Source organism: Sciurus carolinensis, chromosome 8 (assembly GCF_902686445.1).
Source record: "Sciurus carolinensis chromosome 8, mSciCar1.2, whole genome shotgun sequence".
Lineage (NCBI taxonomy): Eukaryota > Metazoa > Chordata > Mammalia > Rodentia > Sciuridae > Sciurus > Sciurus carolinensis.
The window spans coordinates 113,879,867-113,885,725 of NC_062220.1; the positions used below are offsets into that span (position 1 = coordinate 113,879,867).

General features: G+C 47.3%; 1 pseudogene; it reads left to right on the plus strand.

Moving 5' to 3' along the window:
• Positions 1–1,283: 1,283 nt before the first annotated feature.
• LOC124991408 (testis-expressed protein 38-like) lies at positions 1,284–2,429 on the plus strand (annotated as a pseudogene).
• The last annotated feature ends 3,430 nt before the right edge of the window (positions 2,430–5,859 follow it).

The following is a 5,859-nucleotide window of genomic DNA, read 5'->3' on the forward strand; positions in this document are numbered from 1 at the left end:
TTCCCTTGCCTTCTTCACAGGTCCTAAACAGACCAATAAATATTCATCAGTCACTGTACAGGGAGAGCACACCTGGTCCCCAGGGTGAGACACTAAGTCATTTGCAAGGGCCACCTGCAGCCTGCAGGAAGCAATCTGAGTGAGAGGGAAAGTCACTGTATGTTTGAGCAGAGTAACATCATCTATTTTTTAAAGTATCATTCTGACTACTTGTAAAGATGGAAGTAACTGAAGAGTGCCAAGAGGCCAGTCAGGACCAGTGGTACAACCTACTGGGAGACTGAGCTAGCCTTGATTAGGAAATAGCTTTCTTACTTAACTGGTCATAAATAAAGCATGCTGCCTCAGGAGATTGTGAGCAAATCCCTGAGTCAAAGGAACCCTGGGTACTGGTTGCTGAGTAGGGAAGTTGTGCCCTCAGTACTCAAGCATCTGAAAGGAGTTGGATTAGACAACTCTCCAAGTCTCTTCCAACTGGAGATAATGTGCTTCTGGGAAATCAACTGAAGAGACTACTTGCCTGAGAGTAGGAATGGTTGACCACCTGGTAAGATAAGGAGGTGTTCAGTGGTAGAAATGTGGGGAGAGGCACTACTGAATGAAGGAACAGTATGAGCCAGACTCCAGAGGTGAATAAACAGGGTCTTTGGGGAATCTAGCATACCAAGAAGGGAAAGGCATATGAAGGATGGGAGGGAGATGAAGCTGGAAGGAGATGCAGGACCTCATAGGGGAGAGCTCCTCAGGGCCTGATGATGCTGAGAAAACACTTTGCCAGCCCTTATTGAAGAAGCAAAAGAGAGACTGTAGGAGCCAAAGCAGCAGGTTCTGACCCCTTGGTTCCCCTCAACAGTTTTTTTCTCTGAGAACTTGGTCACAACTTTCTTGAGAGCAGGTCTCCCTACTGTTCACTGTACTCCCTGCCCAACTCCCGACTAGAAAATGTATACAGAAATGACTCCCTAACAACCAACAATATAAGTTCATGAGGGCCCTTTCATGGTGGCTATTTTGTGACTACACCATAAGAAGTTGGGAACAGACAATTTTGAGAACAATTCTGGGGTGGACCAGTACTTGATGGAAGAGAACTATGCTCATGAGATGCCACAAGATGGAGTCCCTTCCTTCCATCAACACAGAGCCACTCCCCAAGCAACAGCCCTGGAATTCCCAGTGCTCAGAACCCAGTGACATCATCTTTAGGCAACAATGGGGCTTGGGCCTTCCGAAGATTCTCATTGGTGGACAGATTATTGGGGAAGTTCATTCTTTGCCGAGACATGGGCCTGGTAACAAGTCTCAACGGTATGGATCCTCAAATGGAGAACTTGGTCATGCGTGGCAGTAAGTATCCCTTCAGTCCTTTGAGTGTGGGGACTAACTTCTAAGGAAGATGCTTTGTATGGATGGGGTGGGGGATGCCTGTATGGAGCGCTAAAGAGTTAAGTGACAGACTCCTCTAGCAAACTATGGAGTTTTAGAAGGCAGAAACCATCTTCTTCCCAACCACAAAAGATACATTGGTGTCCTTGTCAAGCGGTTCCTTGAGGGTCTTGCCCTTACAATCAGTTTATTAGTCTGATGGATTGGATGGGTCCTGGACTGGGAGCCAGAAGGCCTAACTGATTCTGGGCAGGTCATGTTCCCTCTAGACCTAGTGTCCCTTATCTCTAAAAGGCTAACATGGACTCTTAGGCTCCTTGCAGACCTAGATTTAACTGAATAAAATGATGAGATAGGTCTTTAAGGAGGGAGGGAGGGAATGGATGGATGGATGAGCCAAATCAAGGAGAGGAATGAGAAACTGTTCAGGTCCCAAGCCAGAGCTGTGAGTCAGCTGCCTCTTTTCTTTCTTTTACTGCCTCAGCCTGGGTCTCACTATTCTTTGGACTCATGGGACTGTGTTGTGTGATTACCGGTGGCTGCATTACATTTCTGCACTGGAGGAAGAAGCTGCGGCGGGAGAGGCGTGCCCAGCATTGGGTGGAGGTGATGAGAGTTTCCTCCTTCACTTACAGCCCACACTTATACTGGCTAAATACCCAGAGACGTCATGGTATCGACGCAGTTATCAACATAGATCCTTCCCCAGCTATTACCAATATGGAGATGAAAGTGCAGATCCCAGATTGTCTGTGGGAGACAGACACCCCTGAAGACAGGGGTTATGGTCACAAAGGCAGCAACCCCAGGGCAGAGACCCCTGTTGCTATGGAAGCTGCTCTGGTGGTCTCATGGCAGCTCCTACCAAATCGATGACACAGCGCCAGACCAGATCCCCATTCCCAATCCCCATCTTTCAGGAGATACTCTTTGCCCCACCCCTCCACAAAATGCCTCCCATGCTGGAACGCTCTGCCTCCTACCCGATGGACATCTATCCTCAAAGGAATGTCCATTCCCTTCCCACACTGGCCCTGAAATGAACTGTTTCAGTGTGAAACTTTTTGATTCATATATTTAGCCTCCACTCACTGAAGGCAGTCATGTTGACACACAGGGCCCTGTTGAATGTTAAGTTATTAAAGATTTTTGGAAAAGTCAGTCTGTTGTGTCTCATTTGCTGGTAGCAGGGCAATGTCCTTCCCCTGTTTGATGGTGGTGCAAGTCTAACCAAGACAATGAGAACTGGAGGTTGGTCTTGAAGGGACACATTGAATCAATACTTGTGGATGAGCTCAGTTCCCTCCATCCAGGATTTAAGCTCAAACATGTGCAAGACCCTGGGCTAGGTCCCCAAAGGCAGTGCTGTTTTGCAGGATGGTAAATTCAATTGCCACAGAATGACAGTTGCTGAGGGCACACAGGTATGACAGTCCACAATGGCTATGCCACTGCTCAAACAAGTCATCATGAGGCCCGTGAATCACACCACACTCTGGCCTAAATGGCTGATATCTATGATGTATTGATTCTTAGGTGGTTGTCTTTGTGAATTGTTTCTAAAAGAAGAGCAATAAAAAATAGCTATCATGAGTCTTCTCTTACTGATGAACAGGTTTCAAGGGCATATGCCATTATCTTTTTGTGACCAGTAACTGGGATGGCCTCCACTATGCCTGCTCCAGACCCTTGGTCTTGCTCCTGACTGAGTCAGCCTACTCGGAGCAGGACAGAGGTGAGGTTGGTACCCAGAGAGCTGCTGAGGGCCTTATGCTCCCCACACCATCCCACTTCACACTGGCCATGAGCCACCCAGCTGGCTGCTCACCCCAACCCTTTCTATGACCTCTGCAGGGGAACTAGGCCATCTGCTAGGTTGGAGGGCATTGGGAGATGACACCACCCTTCCCAGTCACATCCCACATCTCTGTGAGAGCATAGAGAGTAGGTCCAGACATCTTCATCCTCAGAGTGCATTTCTGCAGCTGAGGGTTGCAGAAGATCCAGAGGACTCTATGCCTTTGGGTTCCCTCTGCCACCTATGTACTCCACCCTCCTCCTGCTGAAGGGGTGTGCTTTGAGGGTGAGAATTTTCTAGGCCCCTTACTACTGTTCTCTTCCATGTACACTCAAAGAGATGTGGTGGGGCAGGTTGTGTCCTCTCCAAAGTCTGCCCCAGGTGGTAATTGGCCTACACTCCCTGCAGAGGCCACAACCCAGAGAGCAGCAGGGAAAGCACAGGGAGCAGGGAGAACAATTTCCCTATGGGCTCAAGGCCAGTGCAAGGCATAGTGAGCATGGGCAGAGTAAGGTCCTCAGCAGCTGTCTGGATACCTCTGTCTCCTGTGTGTCCTGCTTCCTGAGCAGGCAGGCACTGCCAGGAGCAAGAACAAGAGCCTGGAGCAACCACACCAGAGGTCACCCCAGCCTCAAGTCACCCTCCAACACTGACACCCACTACCCATGCTGTCGCCTTCACCTCTTCCAGAGTTCTACCCACCATACTGCAAACACCGTGGTCTAGATGTGGACACCAATGATGCTGCTGCTGCTGCTGTGCTCTAACCAGACTCCTGCCACAACCAAGGGTGAGGACACTTCTAGCTAGATGCCTCACCTGCTGCCACGGACTCCAAATTTCTCAGTTGCATTTGCCACCCCCACCAAGATTGAAACACTGGACACTGATGTCCAATACCAAGACTGGACCCCCCATTCCTGCTTTCTGTGACTTTTGTTGCAGCCTGAGATTGAGTCTCCATGCTGCCACTGATAACAACTGGACTCCCCAAACTGCCTTAGGACAACAAGGCTCACTGATCGACACCTTCCCCACATATGGATGACCCTGCTGCCAGCTCTTGACATTGCACCTGGTTGCTCTGCACCTATAATGTGGAATGCTGAGTCTGACCAGTACACACTTCCACCTCTGCAATGGACTTCTTACACAGCCACTGGATCTCTCTACAGGTGCTGCCTACACCTCCAGGCTTGGGGAGGTTGGAGGGCATCCCCTTCCATCAAGTGGCACCTGCCACCAAATGCAGATAATTCACTGATTGTGTTAAGACTCTCATAACTGAATCATTTCACCTCTAAACCTTCATGCATTGTCTCACCCATTAGCTTTTGGGGGACACCTAGTAACTGAACCATAATAGATTTTCATGAAAGAGCTTGGCAAAAACTTTTTGATAACTTGCTATAGCTTCTACTTTGGTACTTGCTGCTTCACCTTGGACTTTTATTTTATGAAAATGGGTCTCTTAAACATCGTGAACAAAACTCTGGCACATTAAAATTCTTATGGAGCGTTCTCACTTCAATTGGCATTAGAATAGTCTTATCTGGATCTGGTTTGGCTTAAGGAAATGTGGCTTGTTTCATGTTTTCTCCAGACTATGAAAACTTTTTCCATATCAGCACTAAGGCCATTTTGATTTCTTATCATTCACATATACCATGGGCAGCACTTTCATTTCCTTCAGGAACATTTCCTTTGCAGTCTCAGTGTAACTAGTTCAAGAGGCAAAGCTTTTATTTAGAGTGCAAAACATTAGACTCTTTTATTCAAGCAGTACAAGCCATTACAGAGTTATTAATTGGTCTATTTCAATATTGTGTCTTTGGGAATAAAAGAATGGCAAGACATGATCTGTGGAGCAATATGAACACACATTAAGATTGCTGTCTTCTCTGAATAGGGTGTGTAGTGCCACATGACAATTAAAATAGCATCACAGATCACAATAAGAGATACAGTGGCTTGAAATCCTCACCACACTTTAGACAGTCACATTTCTCCCTTCCACAAGGGCCTCTATCTCACCTCCCCTAGGATGACCTGTGTGTTCTCTCACACAGGACCATGTGCTTTACTTGGGGCTCCATCTTCAGTGGGACTTTATCTAAACAGTGCTGGTGGTGGCACAGCCTGATGAATGGATTGAGCACTTTTATGTTGACATAAAACTTTATTACTAAAAAATATTTATAATATCATCCTAAACAATGAAGAAAATTACCATCCCAAAAAGTAAAAGACAATTTCAGAGGGGAGGGTAAGTATAGCTGAGGTGGGGGATCTGGCACTGGGTAATGCTCCGGAGCTCACAATGTGGGAGGTGCCAGAGAGGACTTTAGAACTAGGGCAGTAAGAACATATTCCAGGAAAAGTTGAGGGGCTGACCTAGGAGTTTCTTGAACTTCTGCCTCTGGCATGTTGGTGCCTGAACATTATGTTGCTTCCAGGAATGGTGGCACTCTTTGAAAGGATAGGATTACAGTGTGGCTCACCATTTATATCAACTGTTGGACATAATGTTCAATATCCTCTGGCTTGAGTGGCAGCTGAGCTGCCTCCACTTCCTGAAGGTTCACAGTGGCCATTCACAGCACAAATCATCCCTGGTGTGGATGATGCTGGAGTTGAGCCATTCTCTAGTTTTGATGGCTCTTCTTCCTCCATCA